General features: G+C 48.5%; 1 long non-coding RNA gene across 2 annotated transcripts; it reads left to right on the top strand.

Annotated features, from left to right (window-relative positions):
• The first annotated feature begins 7,643 nt into the window (after positions 1-7,643).
• LOC122680823 lies at positions 7,644-24,149 on the top strand. 2 transcript variants are annotated; one of them, XR_006336787.1, is made up of 3 exons: positions 7,644-7,768; positions 13,911-14,030; positions 24,083-24,149. It is a non-coding gene; the product is annotated as an uncharacterized LOC122680823 (long non-coding RNA). The 2 variants fall into 2 exon arrangements; XR_006336786.1 differs by lacking the exon at positions 24,083-24,149 and adding an exon at positions 21,762-21,873.
• The last annotated feature ends 396 nt before the right edge of the window (positions 24,150-24,545 follow it).

The following is a 24,545-nucleotide window of genomic DNA, read 5'->3' on the forward strand; positions in this document are numbered from 1 at the left end:
TATTTATAACCAATACCTTGATGACTTGGTGAACTGCAGTTCTGCTGTGATGTGGGGTTTTTAATAGTCTGGGGGAAAGGACTCAGCTGCCCCCAAAGAAGTTTCTGAAGTGAGATCAGAGTGAGTCCTGGAGAGGGAAGAGCATGCTGCTGACACGCAGGGTCAGACCTCCCAGGCTCAAGTCGGAGCCCCACCACAGACGGAGGGACCTTGGACAAGATGCTCAGCTTGACTGTTTCAGTTTCATGACCTATAAACTGAGCGTAAGAAAAATATTTATCTGCCAGGGATTTCCCTAAAGACTAGTTAATTAAACGATTTAAAACATTTAAAAGAGTGCCCATGACTATTACTGAGAAATGTCACAACTCTTGCCTTTCTTCAAAGCTCAGGTGCTTGGAGGCCGTCATTTGGTGATGAGTGATGCTGGTTCATGCTGACTATGCTCTTCTAAGGAAGTTGGTTTGCTTATCTGTTTAGACACAATCTTTGGCTGGAAAACAAAGGAATCCTCATGCATGGATGGTAGGATTGTAAGCTGGTACTGCCGCTGTGGGATACCCTGGTGGCTCAGATGGTGAAGAATCTGCCTGCAATGCAGGAGACTCAGGTTTGATCCCTGGGTAGGGAAGATCCTCTGGAGAAGGGAATGGCAACCCACTCCAGGATTCATGCCTGGAGAAGTCCATGGACAGAGGAGCCTGGAGGGCTATAGTCCATGGGGTCGCAAAGATTTGGACACAACTGAGCAACTGACACACAACACTGATGTGGAAAACAGTGTGGAGGTTCCTCCAGAAATTAAAAATAAAACTGCCATATGATCCAGCAGTTTCATTTCTGGGTATTTATCAGAAGAAAAAAAAACACTAATTTGAAAAGATATGTACACACAACTCTGAAGCACTATTACGATAGCCAAGATATGAAAGCAAGCTGTCTGTTGGCAGATAAATGCATAAAGATGTGAAGATATATATATGCATATATACACACACATATACACACAAATAGTATTTCATTATATACACATGTATATAGTAAAATACTACTTAGTCATCAAAAAAGAACTCTTACCATTTGTGACAACGAGAATGGATCTAGAGGGTATTATGCAAGGTGAATTGAGAAAGACAAATATTTTATGACCTCTGAAATCTGAAAAGCAGAACAAACAAAAACAGCAAAATGAAAACAGACTCCTAGATACAGAGAATCATCAGGTAGTTGCCAGAGGGAAGGGAGGGGGTGGGGGGCAAAGAAGATGAAGAGGATTGAGACACACAGACCTCTAGACAGAAAATACATGAACCATAGGGATGCGATACACCAAAAAAAAAATTATAGTCAATAATACTGTAATACTTTGCATGGGGACAGATGGCTGCTAGACTTATCATGGTGATCATGTCACAGTACATGCAAACGTCCAATCACCATAGCACACCTGAAACTTGCATCATGTTGCCCACTGTATTTCAATGTTAAGAAAGAACATGGATACACTGTGATTACAGTTATTTAAATAAAACATGCATTTGAATAAAAAAATTGAACAGTCTTCCTCAATAAATCGAGGGACGTTAACTGGTTGCAAAATGAAGCTGAAATCCCTCTAGAGGAAAACCAGCACAAAGACATGACAGAGTTTCATCACCTGCAGTGTAGACACGGATCGGGTTCAGCCGAGCTCTCAGCCCAGCGAGATAAGCAGGATTTGCTTTTCTGTTGAACATTAAGAGAAGTTTCTGGTGGCAGTAAACTGCAGAGCAGAGGGTTAAAAGAGGTAAAGACTCATTCATCCTCATAACCAACCACAACAGAATAGAAAAGCTAGTTCGTGGCTGTTGAAAATAAATCTGATCGCAGAAGTCGGTGAAAACTGTGTTCAGAGCTGTTTGATATACATAAAGTTAGACATATACACACTACAGTATATAAACAGATAACTAGTGAGGACCTACTTTATAGCATAGTGGACTCTACTCAATTCTCTGGAATGGCCTATATGGGAAAAGAATCTAAAAAAGAGTAGATATACATATAACTGATTCACTTTGCTGTACATCTGAAATTAACACAACACTGTAAATCAACTAGACTCCAATAAAAATTTTCTTAAATGTGGTTAGATACGAAGATATTTAATGTTTTCCTGTGAGTTTTCCTGTGTGTTATATCATTTTTTAACTTTGATCTAATTGGCATAAGTAGATATTAGGGTGAGTAGATAATTGAGGGGATTTCCCTGGTAGTTCAGCTGGTAAAGAATCCTCCTGTGATGCAGGAGACCCTGGTTCAATTCCTGGGTTGGGAAAAATCCCCTGGAGAAGGGATAGGGTACCCACTCCAGTATTCTTGGGCTTCCCTTGTGGCTCAGATAGGAAAGAACCTGCCTGCAGTGTGGGAGACCTAGGTTCGATCCCTGGGTTGGGAAGATCCTCTGGAGGAGGGCATGGCAACCCACTCCAGTATTCTTGCCTGGAGAATCCCCAAGGACAGAAGAGCCTGGTGGGCTACAGCCCATGGGGTCGCAAAGAGCCGGACAGGACTGAGTGAGTAAGCACAGATATTACAGAGTGATTCCAGCCGGTGGTAAGACTTTCATAAAGAATGACGTTTTTGTAGAACATGCACAAAGGAGTTGATCCCACTTTTTAAAGTTATCTTCACCTGTAGGGAAAACATGAGGCCTCTAACCACCTTGCAGGTATCGCAGTCCATTGAGGTGGGATTGCCCCCAAGTGACAGAGGCTGCTAAGAAGAAGTCCCTGGCTTCTCCCAGCCTAGCTTGGTGACCTCCAACCTTTTCAATGACTGTCAGCATCCCAGCATTGACAAGGAGGGTGGTGTGTTCTGGTGAAGGCGTAACGAACATCAGCTCCGTGACCTTCAACAATCCGGTTACCTCCCTGACCTCAATTTTTTCATCTGACAAAAGAGGGGAGCCGATGGCTTGAACTTTAGGCTTTCTCTGAATTTTTAGAGACCATGACCTTTCAGTGGCAAACCAGCAGCGTGACTTTAGTCATCTTTGCTACTCTATTTGTTGAACACTTCAGGGTCTAGAACGGAGACAGGTAAGGGGGGCGGGGGGAAGCGGGTAAAATGATGATTGATAGATATTCTAACACTTGGTCTCTCTTTCTGTGAAACAGACTCAAAAGAAAGCAAGATGGTTGGTTTCACTTTGAACTTTCTACCTTCTCTTAAAAGTCTGATAGCAGCTCATGTGAACACTACAAGGTCCCTGATGGAAGAATTGCTCATCACTGTGTCCAGGCAGTTTTCTATATGAGTTCATCCTATGGTTACTGGGAAGAACCTGGGCAACCCATGAATGCATCCCCTTAGCTACCTGTGTGCGTGCACGCTCAGTCACTTCAGTCGTGTCCAATTCTTTGCCATCCCCTGGACTGTAGCCCACCAGGCTCCTCTGTCCATGGGATTCTCCAGACAAGACTACTGGAGTAGGTTGCCATACCATTTTCCAGGGGATCTTCTCAACCCAGGGATTGAACCCATGGCTCCTGCATTGCAGGCGGACTCTTTACTGTCTGAGCCACCGCGGAAGTCCCCCTTCACCTACTGATGGGGTCAAGTGGACAGGTGTGGGCACATAGGAGGAGGAGCACCGGCATCGTCACAGCTCTGGAGTCCTCATCTGGCTAGTGGCCTGGGAACCAACAGTCTCTGTGGCCATGGTGGTGGCTCATCCTTTCAGCTCTTGGCTCAAGATCTCGAGAATCGAGAAAGAGAATCTGATGGGCTTAGTTTAGTTCACACACCACCACTTAGTTAGGGGTGGACAAGGGATGGTCCCCCCAAATTGCACACAATGGTGGTGGGGTGCTATGAGAAAGAGATATATATGCTGAGATACACACACGTTCACACGTGTACACATAAACCCATAAACGCCCGAAAGAGTGGCTAATAATTAGCCAGGAAGATGTGTTCCTTTTCCATCTATACCTGAAAAGGTACATACAATGGACTCAGACATCACTCTCGCGCAAAGAGGCTGCAGGATACCTTGGCAAGAATCACATCACACCTCCAGGTTCCCAAAGGAAACAGTACTTCAAAAGGAGAAAGATGAAGCTCTAATCCTCAAAACAGGTTTCTTTCTTAAAGAAGAAAAATAGAGGCCATGTCTTCTCGCTGGGAATCTTCCCATCAGAATTTTCTAGAGATCAAAACAGTGAAACGTGTTTTTCAGGAGAGTCAGCAAACTAAAATCGGACTTACCCTGCAGTTTTTGTTTGTTTGTTTGTTTGTTTTGCTGCCCCTTTCCCCTTTATCACGTGGAGATTGAGAATAACCAAGGCCAAAACCCAGGAGATGGGGTTTCTAGGCACTGCTCATGGTGTCAGGTGGGCCAAAGTTCACAAAGCGTCGCTTCAGGTCAGTTCTTGGATGTTTCTAAGTGATATTTCAGGCAGTTGTTTCCCCAGGAAGAAGGGAGACTTTTTCACTAAGTGTTGCACAGTGCAGACTCTCAATGTGTAGGAAGAAAACGGAGGAAGGAAGTAAAGAAAGGAGGAAGGGAGGGAGGGAGGGAAGCAGGAAGGGGTGAGGAAACCCAACCTTGAATCATCAGCATCATGAGAGGATACCACATCCTACTTACGCTTGACCTTTCTGGCCAGCACCCACGTGCAGAGATCTAGAAACAGACTCAGGGGAAGTGAGACAGAATTATTGAGGACTCCTCTCCCTCACTAGGGCTTTTTTGGTGGTAAAGCGTCTGCCTGCAAAGTGGGAGACCGGGTTTCGATCCCTGGGTCGGGAAGATCCCCTGGAGAAGGAAATGGCAACCCACTCCAGTATTCTTGCCTGGAGAATCCCATGGACGGAGGAGCCTGTTAGGCTACAGTCCCTGAGGTCGCAAAGAGTTGGACACGACTGAGCGACTTCACTTTTCTTTCTTTCCTCCCCCTCATTAGCAAAAGTGTATGGGTCTTCACCAAGGATACGAAAGAGCATGTCCTGAGAGTTCTGCTGATCCATGATCTATTCAAAGAGCTAATGATTGCCAGGCTAACGGTTTTAGAGTAGAAATGCACAGGCCCCTTCTAATCCAACAATCTTATTTTACAAATGAAGACACTAAAGGACTAGAAACATCATACGGGACTTCCACTTTTGGCCAGAATAGAGCAGCAGGGACCATATTTACCATCTGTTCTAAAACAGATGGAAAAAAAAAAATCCCTCTCATCAACATGTGTTTCTCTCCCTCCTCTTTGAAAACCAGCTCAGGACTGGAGCGCAGGGCTGGGGCTAGCGTGAGGGCAGCTGAGGCACTTTGACCAGTGCCCAGGACGAGGCTGCCTCAGTCTCGGAGGAATGGCACTTTGCCTGCCTCCAGGGGACAGTGGTGTGGGACTGAGGTGAAGATCCAGGTAAAGATCTAAGCTGAGAGCTTGGAGCTCCACTCAACAGCTTCCTCTCATGTGATTTTGGTCTGGACTCTTGTTCAGTCGCTAAGTTGAGTCCAACTCTCTGCAACCCTATGGACTGCAGCATGCCAGGCTTCCCTGTCCTTCACTGTCTCCTGGAGTTTGCTCAAACTCACATCCATTGAGTTGGTGATGCCATCCAACAATCTCATCCTCTGTTGCCCCCTTCTCCTCCTGCCCTCAATCTTTCCCAGCATCAGGGTCTTTTTCAATGAGTCGGCTCTTTGCATCAGGTGGCCAAAGTACTGGATCTTTAATTTCAGCATTAGTCCTTCCAATAAACATTCAGGGTTGATTTCCTTTAGGATTAATTGGTCTACCTTTGATGAAAATATACACTCATATCAGACTTCCTGCCTCCTCCACCAAAGCCTCCCCCATCTCCCCTGCCTCCACTTGCTGCCCCCCTGCCCTGCGGGCGCCCCAGGGTGGCCGCTGCCCGGAGCCCTGTCCACCGTGGCTGGGATCACCTCCCCCCACACGCTGACAGGAGATGCTCCTGGAGGACTTGAGCACCAACCACCTGGCGCTTCCTCGGACCCATCCCACTCTTTCTCCCCAGCTTCACGTGCTATGCTCAGGGCCTCTGTCAGGCCCGCGCAGCATGGACTCCAAGCAGAAAGGGACCCTGAGCAGATTGGACTGGACTGGCCTTGTCCCTGGAGATGCGGGTGTGGGGTGACAGGTGGAGTTAGTCCCCCTACATCCAGCTAAGGTTTTCTGTCCTCCTCTGCAGATAGACCCTGGTTGCTGGCCGCCCCTTACAGGTGGGCAGTGGAAGAGAATGCTAAGAGGCCAGCCGGGTGCCCCCACCCCCGCTAGAAGGCTCTGTTTCCAGCAGTGGTGGGACAGCAGGCCTGAGCCTCTCTCTAGCAGTCAAAACAGAACTTGCAAAACCGAGAGCAGACAGCCTTCCTGCGTGTCCCAAGGCCCCTGGCTGCTCCTCAGGGCACGCAAGTCTCCCCAGATATCAGTGTACAGTCGGCACCCTGGGTCATTCCCTGCGTGATGGAGGGAGGGCGGGTGCCTTTCCCTTATCAAAGCCAAGGGCGGCAGTGATGATAAGGGCATCTTGGGCTGGAAAGGCCCCCCTCCAAGGGTCATCTCTGGCATCCGCCCTGCGTCCAGCTAAGGTTTTCTGTCCTCCTCTGCAGACAGACCCTGGTTGCTGGCCGCCCCTTACAGCAGCCCCTGCTCATTAACAGTCCAGCCACGGGCAGCTCCCTGCACATGGGATGGTCAGGGAACGATGCCTTTCTGAGATCTGGGTTAGACGTCACCTGCTCTCACACGAGACCCGTCTCTCTTGTCTTATCTCTTGCGGAGACGGGAACAGAGAGTCATGGGCTGGAGGAGGACCAGGGGGAGGGATTGAAGTCAAAACCAAGGCAGCCCAGTCCAAGGCTGAGGATGCTTGGCTCTGTCTAAATCCTGGCTCCTCAAAGTGTGGTCCACAGGCAGGAAGCATCTGCCTCCCCTGGGAGCCAAGGAAAAATGTGGGATCCTGGGTCCCACCTCAGACCTGCTAGTTCCGCTTCAGCGTTTTTATCAAGGTCTCCCAAGGACTCATCTGCTCATTTAAGTCTGAGAAGTGCCGGACTAGGGCTTCGTGTCCTTGTTCACTGTGAGCTTCGGGGCAGGGGTCTCAACCCAGAGCAAGACTGTGTGTGGAGGTGTCAGTGTCCGCCCCTCATCCCACCCTTCCCCAAGCCTCCCAGCATGCTGGGCTCCACTCCAAAACCATCCCAGCCGTCCACCACTAGCCTCGGACCCTGCAGGCATGTGGGAGCGGTCCCCGGGCAGTGGGTCCCTCCATCTCTGTTCCTAATGGAGAAGGTTGCCCATCCCCACGTCACCCAGCTTTGGGACTATTTCTGCACACAGCACAGGCCACTTGGTTCAGTGGGGTGGCAAGGGGTTTTGTTTTTCTTCTCTTTATGTGTGTGTGATTCACTCGGCTTGCTTCTTTTTGTTTTGAACAAGGGGTGGGTTTTGTGTCTCTGAACGACACCCTTGTGGCCCGTGTCCCCCCGCCCCACCCACCCACCCACCCACCCCTTGGAGGAGAGGCTTCTGTTTTTGAAGCATCAGGGTTCTGCCACCCGGACCTGGGGAGGCATATTTAAAGCTGTTTAAACTGACAGACCAGACAAACAGGATTAACTCTGTGGCCCAGAAGGGGAGGTGTGGGCCGGAGGGGGCCCCCGAACGGTTTACATGGGTGAGCAGGAGGAGGACGGCCGGCCGGTCGGGCTGGGAAGGAGCCGACCGCTCGAGGCGGCCAAGAAGTCTCTATCTGGGAGGTAGGCAGAGAGCTTGCAATCTGCCGGGTGATTGGATTAGACATGGTGTGAAATTCGGAGCAGGGCTACACGGCTGGGGCTGGGGCCCGGGGCTGCTTCGGGGCCCCAGACGGCGCGGGGGCTCCTGTCCTGCCCCAGCGGGGCTTGGAGACGGACTAGATGGCATGGCCTCGCGGGTTCCCCTGCACCCAGCCCCGTGTCTCCCCGAACCACAGAGCCTCCCCTGCCTTCTTGGGGGGCTCGGAGCCCAAGGACCCCCTATTCACATCCACCCTGGCTCAGCCGCGCTCTCAGCAGCGGAGGGGGAGGCCCCGCTCTCTTCCTTCATTTTCCTTTGTCTCGCTTCCATCTTCCTCGGGTCCGTCTCTCTCCTGCCCCATGCGGTTAACCCCGAAGACTCTGCTCCATCTGCAGCTGTCCAACACCCTGATTCCATTTGTGTTCTCCACTTTTGGAAATTTGTACGGACGTCTCTAAGGATTTTGTAACTTCTCCCTGAAGTCTGATCGGGCCACTGGGACTGGGGCAGTGGGATTTCTCATCGTTGGGAAGTTGACAAGGTTTAAGCCTTTCTGGCAAAGGCGCTAACATGAGGTGCAAGTCCAGAAAGGGAAAAGAGAGCCTGGACCTCTTGGTCGAAGGGTTAGAACCGGGTTTAACGGGCACTCCCGGACCCCACCCAGCAGAGTGGGAGAGTCAGCCCGGAGAGTTAGCCTCTGGCTGGCGTGGGTGATGCAAGCTGGTGGCCAGAGTACGGACGCCTGGATCCCGGGCAGAGGGCTAATGCCCACCATCTCCTGGCTCTACGCTGACTCTTGTCATAAAAGGCAGCAGAGGAGAAGCCACTGCAGGAGGGTCAAGGCCCAGACACAGGTCTGAGATCTTGGTTTTTCACCAGCTGAGTGGTCAGCAGAATACAGCCAGTAAGTGACCCCAGGTAACTGCTCATGGTCGGGAGAACTGCCTGTATGAGTCCCGCCCAATTTCCTGACCCACAGAATTGTCGTTTTAAGGTGCTAAGTTCTGGGGTTGTTTGTTATACAGCAGTATACCCACTGAAACACTCTGTGATTGTGTTTGCGGTCTAACACCAGTGAAACCATCACTTCTTAGCTCATCTTTCAGGGTCAGTCTATCATCTACTGTTGCGTGGGCTGCAAACCAGCCTAGGACTCTCTCAGTCCTTGGAAGAAAGGGTCACCCAGGCATCGTGATGCTCAAGGTTGGGAGAACTGCCTGATTCTGTAGACAAGATCAGGAGTGTGTTAGAATGCACTGGTGCAGCTCTGGAAAGAAGTGGGTCCCCTACATTTAAGCCTGACATTATTCCATTCCATCCTCATTTCTTTGGCTCAATCCCTGCTTGCATTCCCAAGCCATCCAAGGACCATATAGTTTCAATTCCCTGCAGGTGATTTCTAGCTCATCCCAGGGTCATCATTTTCATCTGTCTCCCTAGAAACTCCTATCATTTCTCTGCACTAAATACTGGAGTTGAAGTTCACTCCATCATGCCAGCTGCCAGATCTAAAGAGAGCCCCAAGGTGCAGTGTTCTGCCCATGGCCATGGAGAGCTAGGTCCCGCAATCTGCTCTCCTGGGGATGCTTGCAGAGCTCTTAGCGTGCAGTTGGTGCTCCAAAGTGAGTCTGCAGGCAGGTAAACCTCCAATGGTTCAGTAACACTATTTTAAACTGTATCAGATAGTTAAAAGGCTAGGGAGAGGAAGGGAGCAAAAATAGTGTACTAAGATGAACTCAAGAGTATTAATACTTATTCTTGGGATTTGGTGGTGGTCCAGTAGGTAACATTCCTCACTCCCAATGCAGGGGGCCTGGGTTCGATTCCTGGTCAGGGAACTAGATTCCACAATCAACTGAAGATCCCACAGGCGCGACTAAGACCCAACACAGCCAAAATAAATAAAAATTTTAAAAAGAGCCCTTATTCTGGAAAAAAAAAAACCCTACTTCCTATCCATAGGAGACTGGTTCTATAAACCACAATATCCTCACACAATGGAATATTAACAGCTATGAAAACAATGAGGAAGTTTTAAAAATACATTGATACGAAAAGTTAGCCAATGTACACTGTTCTATAAAAAAGAGTTTCAAAATGTGTACAAAGGGCGCTTCCTTTTTGTCTAATGGAGAAGGACAACAATAATGTATACTTACATGTGTTTGTATTTGCATAAAAAAAACACAGAGAGAACACACATGAAATTAACAACAACGGTTTCTGCTGGCAGAGCAGAGAGGAAAGAGAGACGCCAGGGTCGGCTGGTGACACGGTGAATTGATATTTACCATAAGCTTTTTCATTGTTTTGATCTTGGACCATGTGAATTGCATTACCTAATCCAAAAAAAAGCTGGGGGTCGGGGAGAAAGGATACGTACTTTGCCTAACTTGATTAAAGAAAAAGCACAAGAAGAAAAACCAGGATCAGAAGCTCTGGATGGAACCATGCCTGTCTCAGTTGCCCGGGGAAAACCCCGGGATTTACAAAGAGCTTGAAAAAATCTTAGGAAAGAGGTGAGGTGAAGGCAGTGCTTTATCATGGTTTCCAAGAATCTGAAGCCACGTTGGTACTTGCGGGGCCAGGTGGGAGACACAGGCTCTCATACCTGAAGGAGGCATTAAACTCTAGGAACTGCTAGGATGGGTTTCCGTCAAGACTTAGGAATCTCATGTTTTGATTTGGGTGAGTCTTGACGGAGCTTCCAGACCCATGAGTCCAAGATAATTATTCCAGTCCACATACTCCCTGACAGCAAGGAAGAGTTCCTTTCTCCAGCCAGATCCCAATTGCAGGTGAAAACTGGCAAGTCTGAAGCCGACCTCCAGGGGTCAGGGGGCTTGTGCCTTGGGTACCAAATCTGTACAAAGTGAAAAGAGTTGTACTTGTTAAATAAACATCCCTTTCCTTCTTTTATTTTTTAAAGCAAATCTTTTTAAAAAGTTATTTATTTTTGGTTGCGCTGGGTCTTCGTTGCTGCACAGGCTTTTCTCTAGTTATGGAAAGTGGGGGCTACTCTCTAGTCCTGGTTCTTGGGCTTCTCTTGTTGCAGAGCATAGGTTCAAGGCTCCCGGGCTTCAGCAGTTGTGGCTCAGACTTAGTTACTCCGAGGCACGTGGTATCTTCTCGAACCAGGGGTTGAACCTGCATCCCCTGCATTGGCAGGCAGATTCTTAACCACTGGGCCACCAGGGAAGTCCCCTTAACTCCTTTTAGAAATAGAATATTACAACTTCCTGGAGAGCAGGGACATACACTCCTTTTCCATTCCTTATTCCACTACTTGTGGAATAAACGAATGAATGAATGCATTGTCTAAAACCCACGAAATATACTTTATTTGTGAGTTGTGCGAAAAATCATTTGCAACAAGCTATCAAATTATTTTCGGAAGCAGCGAAGGTTCCAGGTTGTGTCTCACACTGGGAGGAGGTTGGGAGGAGGTGACAGCTTTGCCGGTAGAGGGCAGTGGTGACTTGTCAATTAATACAAGTGAGTGTGTGTGTGTGTGTGTGTGTGTGTGTGTGTGTGTGTGTGTGTGTGTGTGTGTGTGTGTGTGTCTGCATCCTGCAGCCCACACTCTTCTCTGTTCCTCCTCTCCACCATCAGCTCCTTCCTGCCGTATCTGTCAAGGCAGAATGACCTGCCTTCGGTCAATACATATGCTTCAGTGATGGACAGTTGAGGTCATAGTCCTTGACCCACGAAACCCCCTTGGCTGGACTTGGCAAACCCACTCTGTGCTGGAATGAACTTGAATTCTACATTAATACCTTCTTAATAACATTCAGAAACCGTGGGGATTGTTTTCTGGGAAAGAAGATGCCGCCCCCTCCCCTCTTCCCCTGGGGCCCCTGACCCCTCTTTATCTGCTGACAGGCACCATATCTAATCTCGGGAATGAGGGGCAGCTCTGCAAGACCTGGGCGCTTTCCGGGTGGAGGGAGCGGGCAGGGAGGAGCGCCCGGCCAGGATCGCAGGCTGCTCAAATATTTAAGGGTACAAAGAAGCAGCTGTCAAGCACTTGTGCATTCGGGAGGGAGAGGGAGCCGGGTATAATTAGCCTGCCCTGGTTCCCCGCGAGGACTTCTCCCCTGGGGCCCCCTCAGCCCAACCGACTGCATGCAGATCAGCACCAGGGGAGGCTGATGGCTGGCATTCCTTTCCTCCAAAACTCTGGGAAAGAAGACTTTCCTCTCCAGGGTAATAAACGGGGACGTCCTTCACCCCCTGACTTTTTCTGGACCTCAGTTACTTCAGCTGATAAATAGGAGAACTGAATTCACCCACTCCACTTCCAACCTGACAGTTCAGTGATGGAATTGAGCGCCTTGGCCTCCGTGGTGGCTCAGCTGCTAAAGAATCGCCTGCAATGTGGGAGACCTGGGTTCAATCCCCAGGTTGGGAAGATCCCCTGGAGAAGGGAACGGCTACCCACTCCAGTATTCTGGCCATGAGAATTCCATGGACTGTATAGTCCATGGGGTCGCAAAGAGTCAGACACAGCTGAGCAACTTTCACTTTCACTTCACTACAAAGTGATGAGCCCAGTGGTACCCAGCAGAATGCACACAGGGACCCACTGGGACAAAACTAAGTCCAGAAAGTCAGCTACATGTAAAGTCGGGTCAGGCCTCCTGGGGCCGAGCATGCTATGGGCTAGAACCTATAAGAAGGAGCAAGGGAGGTGTCAGACAGCAAGGGAGAACGATGACATCCAAGTAGGAATCACCCTTTCCATTTGTGTGACGCTTATGAAGTGCTTCCATGTCTGGCAGCTCACTGGAAATCTCAGGATGGACGGTGAGGTCTACTAGAGCAGGGCGGCCCCATTTTAAAGATGTGTGCCTGTATGCTCAGTAGCTCAATCATGTCCTACTCTTTGCGATGCCATGGACTATAGTCCACCAGGCTCCTCTGCCCAAGGGATGTTCCCGGCAAGAATACTAGAATGGGTTGCCATTTCTTTCTCCAGGGGATCTTCCCTACCCAGGGATCAAACCCATGTCTCCTGAGTCTCCTGCATTGGCAGGCAGATTCTTTACCACTGAGCCACTTGGGAAGCACATTTAGGGTGAGCATCCTCTTCCTGTTTCTCCCATTTTCTAATTTCATAGTCAGTGCCCCTGGAATAAATGGGTAGAAGGCACTGGTGGAAACAAACAAGGCTCCCTGGGTTCCACACAAAGATGGCAAAAAGTTCAGGTTGGGGGATTTGGGCAAGATCTTCCCCACAGGTGCCCCCAAACAACCCCAATCCTTGTGGGTAGGAGGGGGCTCGAAAGCTGTAAGCTTGTGGGCTACAGAGCTGAAAGGCAGAGCAGAAAGGGAAGACGCCATCAGTCTTGGTTTTCAGAGGTAGAGACTGAAGGCTATTTCATGCTTAGCGTTCATCAGACTTCAACACTGAAAAAAAAAGAAACTAAAACCCTCTGTGTACTGAGACTGAAAGGAGCTACGTCAAGGGATGAAGGGCACTAATAAGTGTGGTCCAGCGCCTTCCTCCCCCCAGCAAGGAATACAGCACTCCTTAATGTTAACAGGAGTCTGTAGGGTCCTGGCTGGAAGCACTGGGTTACCTGTGACCTGGGGGAGCTGGAGAGGGAGGCATGGCGGGGGAGAGAAGCCCTTGTAAACGTGGGTGGAGTCGGCACGCCAAGTTGTGGGGGGCAAGTGCCAATCTCTGTCCCACAGATGTTTTAGAAACACGGTAGGACACTGTTAACTGGATTCATCACCCGTCTCAGGTAAGAAATCACTGAAAATGATAGTAACAATTATTGTCCTGTTAAGGTAACTTGATATGTGTGCATGCTTAAGTCATTTCAGTCCTGTCTGACTCTTTGCGACCCCATGGACTATAGCCCACCAGGCTCCTCTGTCCATGGGGATTCTCCAGGCAGGAATATCGGAGTGGGTTGCCATGCCTTCCACCAGGGGATCTTCCCAACCCAGGAATCAAATCCATGCCTCTTATGTCTCCTGCATTGACAGGCAGGTTCTTTACCACTAGCACCACCTGGGAAGCCCCATTTCCTGGTCTCTATACACATATTAACTCACTTGATCCCCTAAATCTGGAACATATACAAGGCAGGAATTATTTCTGTTCTTTCACAGAGGAGGAAACTGAGGCCCAGAGTATTGAAATGGTTTGATCAAGGTCATGCAGCCGTACAGTTCTGAGCTGAAGTTCAAACACAGAATCCTGACTCCATCTCGACCCAGTTTTCTTTCCAGGTAAGAAAAGCTGGGAAGGGCTTCCCTGGTAGCTCAGTGGTAAAGAATCTGCCTGCCAATGCAGGAGACTCAGGTTCGATCCCCGATCTGGGAAGATCCCACATGCCACAGAGCAACTAAGCCCGAGTGCAAAATAAATAAATAAATAAGAAGAAGAGACGGGAAGAGAAAGAGGCTGAACAGCAGCCTGGCCTCCCAGCCTTCTCTGAGGGCCTTGCTGGGTGCTGCGCTAAGTCACTTCAATCATGTCCGACTCTGTGCGGCCCCATGGACTGTAGCCCACCAGGCTCCTCTGTCCATGGGATTCTCCAGGCAAGAATACTGGAGTGGGTTGCCATTTCCTCCTCCAGGCGTTCTTCCCGCCCCAGGGATCGAACTCAGGTCTCTTGCCTTGCAAGGAGATTCTTTACTGTCTGAGCCACCAGAACTCCAGGTAAAGGTGGTCCAGTACAGTTACTTGTGCAGTGCCCAGGCTGGGACACCGGACACAGGTTCCCCATAACTTCAGGAAGTTTGCGTGGCTTTAAGGAAGCAGCAGGAAGAGGGAAGGAAGGATGGGGATGTAGCAGAGGAGTGCAGAGAGAAATGAAAGAAAAAGTGATGGACTGAGAATCCATAGTCTTTTTTTTTTCAACTGAAGTATAATTGACTTACAGTATTATATTAGTTTCAGGGGAACAACATAGTAATTCAATATTTTTAAACATTACAAGACAATCACCACGATAAGTCTAGTAACCATCTGTTCCTGTACAAAGTTATTACAATGTTATTGGCTATATTCCCTACGCCTGTACGTTACATCTCTGTGATCTATTTGAATTTTATCACTGGGACTTTGCACCTTGTAATCCCCTTCATCATTTTGCCCATCCCCCCTTCCCTTTTCCCTGGTAATCATCCATTTGTTCTCTGCATCTATGAGTCTGCTTCTGGGGAGTCGGGGAGGGGGGTGGGGAGTCAACGTATTTTTTCCATTTGTTTTCTTTTTTTCTGTTCTACATATAAGTGAAATCATTTGGTATTTGTCCTTCTCTGACTCATTTCACTTAGTATAATACCCTCTAGGTTCATACATGCGTGTGTCCTAAGTCGCTTCAGTCGTGTCTGAGTCTTTGTGACCCTACGGACTATAGCCCACCAGGCTCCTCTGTCCATGGGATTCTCCAGGCAAGAATACTGGAGTAGGTTGCCATACCCTCCAGAGGATCTCCCTGATCCAAGGATGGAACATGCATCTCCTGCACTGGCAGGCGGATTCTTTACCACTAGCACCACCTGGAAAGCCACCTGGGATGGACCTAGGTTCATCCATGTTGCAAACAGCAAGATTTAATTCTTTTTCACAGCTTAGTAATATTCCATTTTATACACATATACTACCTCTTCTTTTATTCATTCGTCTCTGGCTGGACGCTTTGGTAGTTTCCATGTCTTGGCTGTTGTAAATGATGCTGCAGTGAACACAGGGGTGTATATATCTTTTCAAATTAGTGCTTTGAAAAATTGAAAAAAAACATTGCTGGGACTTCCCTGGTCGTCCAGTGAAACTCTGCACTCCCTAAGCAAGGGGTCTGGGTTCAATCACTGGTCAGGGAACTAGATCCCACATGCTACAACTAAGAGTTCACGTGCTACAACTAAGACCCGGTGCAGCCAAGTAAATAAATACTTCAAAAGAAAAAGTACTGCTAAGACTGATATCAAAGAGTGTACTGCCTATGTTCTCTTCTAGGGGTTTTATGGTTTCAGGTTGAAGAATTCATGGTCTTGGAGTTTAGTCCAACTGTGCTTTTATCTGCAACCTGGGGAAAATCACTCCATCAATCTGAGCCTCAGGCCCTCCCTGCATAAAATAAGATGCTGGAACAAATGGATCTAAAGCCCCTTCTGTCTCTAAAAACCTTAGGACTAAAAAATCATCTGTGTTCACATGTACACACACACACACACATACACACACACACAGACCATTGCACCCAGATTATGAATGTCAACACTCATTCATTCATTTAAAGTAGTTGCCTGTTAAATGCAAAGCAATTTTAGTGCCCAGTTATGACTTAAAGATGAGCATAAGCTAGACACATATTTGAATTTCAAAGTAAACCAAATTATTTATGTTAGTATATCAGTCTATGTGTGCCAAGAAGAGGGCTGGAAATTTAGCACAGGTTTTTAGTGACTCGGGCAGGCAAGAAATGCTGGGTCTTCACATTCATGGTAGCTGTTAACTAAGCTTCCCAGGTGGTTCAGACGGTAAAGAATCCACCTGCCAATCCAGGAGACATGGGTTTGATTCCTGGGTCAGGAAGATCCCCTGGAGAAGGGGATGGCTACCCACTCCAATATTCTTGCTTGGAGAATCCCATGGACAGAGGAGCCTGACTGGGCTACAGAGGGGTCACAAAGAATTGGACACTACTGAGTGACTGGGCACACATCAGTAAGCTCGGAGAGTGTGTCCTGCACACGAACTAAACCAGGCGTCCAGGGGCACCTGAAGACACAGTGAAACCCAACGCACGAGCTCGATGAACGATCTCGTGTTCCAAATTCCCAAACGAGAGCCGCGATTGCCCTTAAGACACAGGTAATCCTCAAGAAGTCCTGTGGACTTCTTCCTGCATTAGGAGAGAACGATGACTGTGGAGGGGAAGGGGTTAAGCTGTGGTGGGAGTTTGCTGGTTGGAAGGATTTTTATGAGCCCTGGCAGGGTGAACATGCCTCCTGCCCACTTCTGCCAATGCCACGGTGGAATGAAACACTTCCTTCTACACTCCAACTGCATCTCCCCTCCTAATCCCACCTCGAGGCCGGGGCAGAGGGTGGAAGCCAGGAGGGAGAGAGCGCCAGTCCACCAAGATTCACAGAGAGGTTGGGTCAGTGGTCCCGGCCCACACAGGAAATCGGATGCAGGGGCCCTGGCGCCGCCCGGGCAATCCATGAGCTCCAGGCTTTGCTTCCAACAGATGCTTGTGTTTCCTGCGATGTTTGTTTAATGGTAGAAACATTTCAGGGGAAACCAGAAACCTGGCTTCTCTGAGGCTCACCTGTTGCTTTGGAATGTATTTATTTGTACATGGGGCCCCGTCTCGGCAAACCGTTCCCATCCTCCAGCCAGGAGGCCGATGTGCTTACGTCACGGTCTCCACGGCGACGGGCTGTGATATTACAAACGGCAGATTGTGCCTCCAGGTAGATAGCGAGTGACCCTGGCAGGTACGATGGGCCAAACAAACTTCCTGTTTCCAGGAAGAGGTCTCGGGGAAGAACAGTAAAATGTGCCCTCACTCCCCACCCCCAGACACGCTCTTCTCCAGTGCCACAAGCACTTCACCATGTGAGGTCTAGTTTTTTCTCTCATTATTTTTGCGAAAGGAGGCAAAGGGTTGGGGGGAGGGGGGCAAAAGCATTTCTGCTTCCCTTAATGATCACCAACTCCCCATTCCTCTGCCTCCATCTTACCCATAAACTAAAGACAAAGCTGCCCGTGGCACAGTCACATCTAAGTGTGGACCCTGGGGATGGAAACATGCATCCCGGGCATGGTGGTGATGAAGCTTCGTGGGTCTGTGGTGATTCATTCTCTAGAGAGGAGACAAGAGGGGACTTCCCTGGAGGTCCTGTGGCTGAGACTCTGCACTCCCAAAACGGGGGGTGGCTGGGTCCAATCCCTTGTAAGGGAACTAGATCCCACATGCTGCAACTAGGAGTTCACATGCCATAACTAAAATATCTGGCATAGAAGAAGTTCAGAGGAGTTAATACAGGGGTGCCGGGGGGCTTCCTAAAGTCATCAGGGAATCAGGATCCTTCTATGTGGTCTGCTATTCTCAGAGCTCGGCTCCTGCCTCATGGCTCAGAACAACTGCTGAGCTCCAGCTCTCAGGCCAGCATCCCACCAGCAGAAACAAGGAAGCAGTGAAGAGGGGCTTACTCCTTCCCTTTAAAGACACTTCCTGGAACTTTCCCACAGCACTTTCCCTCAATTTTAGAGGCCACAAGGGAAGTCGATAAATGTCATCCTTATTCTGCTGACGTTATAGATCCTGGATTTCTGGGTTGCATTTCTATGGAAGAGGCAGGTAATGATTGCTGGGACAACTAGCAGACCCAGGTCCACTTCCTGTCCTGAATAATTACTTTTCCATCTTTGAGAGACCATTTTTCTCATTCCTCAATGGTCAGGACTGATGGAATCTCTAAGTTCACTTCTGCTTTTCATAAAGCAGGCGTTTAAATAGGACTATGAAAGTGAAAGTGTTAGCTGTTCAGTCCGAATCCAACTCTTTGCAACCCCATGGACTGTAGCCCACCCAGTTCCTCTATCCATGGAATTCTCCAGGCAAGAATACCGGAGTGGGAAGCCATTTCCTTTTCGAGGGGATTTTCCCAACCCAGGGATCGAACGTGGGTCTCCTGCATAAATAGGTCTGGGGGAGCGCAAAGTACAGCAGGTCAGGTGATTTTCTCAAAATGTGCAGCCAACTTTAGCCAAGGCAGGAGGGACACACGGTGGCCCCGACCCCTAGTCCTACAGAGCCACGGCTTTAGGAAGCTCAGCTGGGTCTGAGTCAGGAGCCAGGAAGAGAGGCTGTCACTGCACAAAGCCCTGGGAGCTGATGGATGCCAGGGACCAGGGGAGGCGTGGGAGTCCTGGCGGAGAGCAACCCCAGGAAGCTGCAGATAAGAAATCTACATCCGGTGGTGCTGCATGCCAGTTGCACACGGACTGCAGCTCCCTGGTGCCATCATGCCCCTTGGTACCCCCCACTCTCCTCCAGGGCAAGACCTGCAGCACCTGCCCCAGCCCTGGCAGTCTCCTGCCACCTGGCAGGGAGCTTTGGATCCCGAGAGGCACACTTCACAGCCGCATCCATCCGAGGGGTCCCTGAGTTCCCAGGCAAGGCATCCCTGCCTGGGCTGGTGGCTACGTGCAGACTTTCCTGTTATCGCCCTGCATCTGGCCCAGCCCCTCCAGCGCTGATGCTGCTCCCTGAGTAGGACCTGCCCTCCCACGGATGGTTCCTCCTCCCTCCCCAGGGCCTCAGGAAAGGTATTTAGGCTGGCAGTTTGCCTGCCTCCTTTCCCCGGGTGCCGGGTCCTCTGAACACCCCACAGACTGTAGAGGTGATGGTTTTGAAAGATCTTGCACATGCAGGCTTGCCATATCCCGGGGTGGTGGGGAGGTGCCAGGGCCAGGACTAGTTAGGGCTGGAAGGTGGGGGCCCTGGGTTCTGTTCAGGATTATGTGGACCCACAAGGGAAGAAAGGCACTGTCAAGCTCAAGGTTGACCTTGAGGAGGTAGGTAGGGTGGAGCCCGTCCAAATGCGGGGAGGGAAGCTCTTTGAGCATCCATCCTTAGGAAAGTCAGTCTCCCTCCCTGGGCGGGATGCTCACCTCTTGACTTTAGATCAGGAAGTTATCCTCAGCCCCTTGCACAGGGGAGGACACTGGGGCTCAGCCATTATGAGGGGGTATTATTTCCATTCCATCAGTTCAGAGACCCTTTCTAAAGGGTTGCTGGGCCACCATTGAGGCCAGGCCTCAATGTGCTGGGTCTGCAGTGGTGAATTCCCCTTTTCTTCTTTTCTATTGAAAAGTCCAGCGTAGGAGAGTTAACTCTTCAGGACAGTTAAGCTAAGCTTCCTTATTATCAAACAGGGTTCCCTTCTCCCTCCTCCTCCTCCTCCCCTTCCCCTTCCCCTCCTCCCTCTTCTTCTTCAGGAAAGTGTCGCCTTTTAAACAATGAAACCCTCGCCTCTAAGCCCAAAGTCTTTTCCGATGTCCCTGCCCAGGCACCTGTTCTTCGCTCCCCTTCCCTGAAGAAGCCCTGTGGTCAGTTCAGGGTGTCTCTTCCTGGCCCGCGGGTGCACACAGAGCCCTCTTTTCCTGACAAAGCCGCCCGCCTGGATGGCTGTGTAAGTTTTGTCCCCAGATGGACAGAGTCACAGGTCTGCCCGGGGTTGTCCTATCTCCTGCCCCTCCCAGGACCTCGCTACAATTCCACAGAGGAGCTGTCTGCTCTGAAACACATCATGACTGAGTCTCTCTCTTGGTTTTAGGAAAACAAGGTACAAGAGACAGACCATGAATCATGAATGATGGCCATTAGGATGCCTGAGTTCTGCTGTCTCTTGCACGGTTAGAATGGAATCAAGAATTTTTCATGCCTTGTGTTGCCTCCACATGAAAGACGAATGGAGAATATATCTTGTGCCTCCTTGAGATTTCTAAGTGTAAAAGATTCAGGGACTTCCCTGATGGTCCAGTGGTTAAGACTTCGCCTTCATAAGGCAGGGAATGTGGGTTTCATCCTTGGTCAGGGAACTAAGATCCCACCTGCCTTGTGGCCAAAAAAACTGAAAAACATAAAACAGAGCAACATTGTGGCAAATATTTTTAAAGACTCAAATTTTAGAAGGAAGGAGCTAGGAATGAAAACAGCAACAAACAATGTAAACACTGGTCTCCAAATTCAGCAATTGCAGTCCTTGGGCAGGTCATGCTTTTTGTTTATAAAACATTTTATTATAAAATAATAAAAAAATTTTTATTTTATTTTTCTGTTTGTTTAGCATCTCCAGTTCTTCCCTATCTACTTTTAAAGTAATTAAATAGATCTGAGGATTAAATGAGATGACACTTCTAAAGAGCTAGTTTGATACCTGGCACATGATGGGTATTTGGTAAACAGTGATTTCATAAGCAATCTCATTTTCTTTAAAAGAGGTATGGTCTTCCCCCAATTAGTTTAACCCAGTGGACTTCATGCATTAAAAAAAAAAAATGAAATTCTTTCCACACATCCAGGTCTGAGGACTGTCATCGTAACCTCCAGTCTTAGCAGCAGCCTGGAAGGTTCTAAAAAATGTTTATAACAGTGGTTCATTGAGCAAGCACTGAAAATGAAGTGGACAGCTGAGGTAATTTTCCAGATAATCCCCGCCCCAAATCAGGGGTGCCCAGGCTGAGTGATCAGAACAGTTGTGTTGATCTCTGCCCCATCTTGCCCAAGGCAGACCTGCTTTTTCACAGATCCTTTGCTTAATATATTTAAAATGTATATATATAGATACAAAATGTTGATTGACCATCCATTTCAAACTGTATGAAGGTAGCACAGAGATTCTTTGGAGGAAAGAAAGAGATTGAGTCGCTTAGCATGTGAAGTTCTAGTTTTAAAACGAATGTTAAATCCAGATCAATGATCATATTAATAATAGCCTTGGGATTTCCCTGGTGCTCCCAATGCAGGGGACCCGGGTTCTATCCCTGGTCAGGGAACTAGATCCCGGGAGTTCACATTCTGCAACTAATACCTGGTGCAGCCAAATAGATAACAGTGTTTGAAAAGTGTTTTAAAAAAATCATGATAGCCTCACTTGCAGTCACCTTTGGAAAGCCAGAAATATAGCACTGTCTGTGGCCTCTTTTTTTTTTTTTTTATTAAACTATAGTTGATTTACAATACTGTGAATATTGTGTCAGTTTTCTGCATACAGCTTCAGATTCTTACCCATTCTAGGTTATTACAAGATATTGACTAGAGTTCCACGTGCTGTACAGTAAATCTCTGTTGTCTATCCAGTCTCTTGGGTTTCCATCATGTCTCCATAAAGGGCCCAAGGCATTTAGGAGTACCACCAACTCGCATGGAGAAAAGTGAAACTCAGAGAGGTTGTGAGACTGGTTCCTCGGTGATAGAGGAAGGACTGTGGTTTCAGGTTCATCTGAGGACATCTGAGAAGCCTCCTCCCATCCTCCGGGGAACATACAGCCTCCCAAGAGAGGGTCAATGCCCTAAGGTGTGCTGTGTGTGTTAGTCCCTCAGCCGTGTCCGACTCTTTGCAACCCCATGGACTGTAGCCCTCCAGGCTCCTCTATCCATGGGATTTCCCAGGTAAGAATACTGGAGTGCGTTGTCATTCCCTTCTCCAGGGGATCTTCCTGACCCAGGGATCAAACCCACATCTCCTGTGTCTCCTGCGTTGCAGGTGGATTCTTTAGTCACTGAGCCATCAGCAAAGCCCTGAAACCCTGACAGTCTGAAGCAACGCGAGGAAGGCTGCAGGACCAACCACGCTTCCCCCTTCTCTGCCCTCTTCACCCAAAAGCGTTCCTCCCACTTAGATGCCTGAAGTGATTCATTCCTTGGAGGAGTCCAACCACAGGTCCAAGGATGCTCCGGGGCTGGCACCTGGTGGAGCCCTGGGAGGCATCTTTGTTCAACATTCCCCATGTGGTCCACAGCCAGGTTTTAGCTCAGTTTGATTTGAGTCTTGCTTTCTTCGCTGTCCTAATCTGAAAAGGAAGGATACCTCAGAAGAATGAGCCCCAGGTGGCTGGAACCTTAATGCAAAACTGTCCTGGTTCTGAGAGATGGCCCTCGATAAAGGGGCTTCCTGATCAAATATGTGTGGCAGTGCTAACCACACTTTTCACTTTCTTGCAGATTTGCTGTTCATATTAGTGTGGGAAAAGCTCTCAGAATACTTTTTAAAAAATGTTTATGTATTTACTTGTCTGCGCTGGGTCTTAGTTGGGGCATGCGGGAACCTCTTGTTAGGGCACACGGACTCTCTAGTTACTGAACTCGGGCTCGGTAGTTGAGGTGCATGGGTTTAGTTGCTCCAGGTCTGCGGGATCTTAGTTTCCCAACTAGGGATGGAACCTGAGTCCCCTGCATCGCAAGGTGGATGCTTAACCACTGGGCAACCGGGGAAGTTCCCAGAATTCTTAGTAAAACTGGGTCAGCACCATTTCCCAAATGGAGTTGATCCAGAAACTTCCGCTATTTCTCCCCGAACTCCTGTTAGTGTTCCACGAAACACACTTTGGGATACACTGACTTTGTGTAACTTGCTTTCACAGCTTTCTCTGTGGGTAATCCAGAAAAGTGAGAGGTTAAACACATGATCAAGTGAAAAGTTCAACAATTTCATAGTTGTGCTTGGGACCAGCCTAAGGTCTTGTGCAAATATCATGCAGGAGAGTCCCACAGACTTGGGTGCAAGTTTTCTCTATTTTCCCTATAAAGTAAGTTTTTATGCATCAAAATTGTTTCCCACAAATATTGATACTATTTGTAGGCAGTTTTACAGTTTACGAAGTCATTGATATGTTGATACAACATACAACTCGGAGGAGGAATATTAGTATCTCCATTTTATGACAAGGATATTGACTTTCTATAAACAGAGAAGACTCTTGAGAGCCCTTTGGATAGCAAGGAGATTAAACCAATCAATCTTAAAGGAAATCAACCCTGAATATTCATTGGAAGGACTGATGCTGAAGCTGAAGCTCCAATACTTTGGTGACCTGATGTGGAAAAGACCCTGATTCTGGGAAAGATCGAGGGCAGGAGGAGAAGGGGGCGCCAGAAGATCAGATGGTTGGATGGCATCACCGACTCAATGGACATGAGTCTGAGCAAACTCCAGGAGATGGTGAAGGACAGGGAAGCCTGAGGGTCCGGAAGACTGGGTTGTCTGCCCAGCTCTGCCGCTAACTGGCAGGCTGCCCCCGTGTGTCACAACTCCTGAAGCCTGTGCACCCTAGGGCCTGTGCTCTGCAACAAGAGAAGCCATCACAATAAGAAGTCCGTGCATCACAACTAGAGAGTAGCTCTCACTCACTGCAACCCAGTGCAGTCAAAATTAAATACATATATATTTTAAATGTTTGCTAGTATCAAAAAAAAAAAAGTGACAGCACAGACAGAACAGACTGGTGGCTGCCAAGGGGAGAGGGTTGGGGAGGAATGGATTGAAAGGTTGGGATTACCAAATATAAGCTTTTATGTATAGAATGGATACACAACCATGTCCTACTATATAGCACAGAGAACTATATTCAGTATCTTGAGATGAGCCATTACAGAAAAGAATATTTTAAAAGATTTTATATCTAATATATAAGTCACTTTGCTATACAGCAGAAGTTAGCACAACACTGTAAATCAACTATACTTCAATAAAAGACTAAAATGGAGAAAAAGAAAAGTGATTCGGGCTCTCAAAATCTGTCTCCACACTTCTTTCAGAAATCCTTCCTAGAATCCTACAACCCAACTCACAGCCCTGCCTTTAATCTCAGCCACTAGACATCCTACAGCCCTTGAAGACACACATTTGCTGACCTGTTGAATGCAAATGCTCTCCAGACCTTTTCATGACCTGGGTCAGGCCGGAGGTAAGAATCTCTCTGTCTTCCCATACCCTGGGTCCCCTCCGGGTCTATACCACACTAATGAACACCGTTAGTCAGGCATGGAAGAAGAAAGTAGCTGAGGGTCCGGAAGACTGGGTTGTCTGCCCGGCTCTGCCGCTAACTGGCCGGCTGCCCCCAGGCAGTTCCTTTCTCACTGACTGCTTCAGTTCCCCTGTTAATAAGCGAACACCTTGGACTTGATTAATATTTCCCAGGAGATGTTCTGTAGGACACTTCCTCAGGAGGTTAATGATTGTTATACGATCACAGGCCCTCTGTGGTTAAGAACCTTTCAG

The sequence above is a fragment of the Cervus elaphus genome, chromosome 22 (genome assembly GCF_910594005.1).
Source record: "Cervus elaphus chromosome 22, mCerEla1.1, whole genome shotgun sequence".
NCBI lineage: Eukaryota > Metazoa > Chordata > Mammalia > Artiodactyla > Cervidae > Cervus > Cervus elaphus.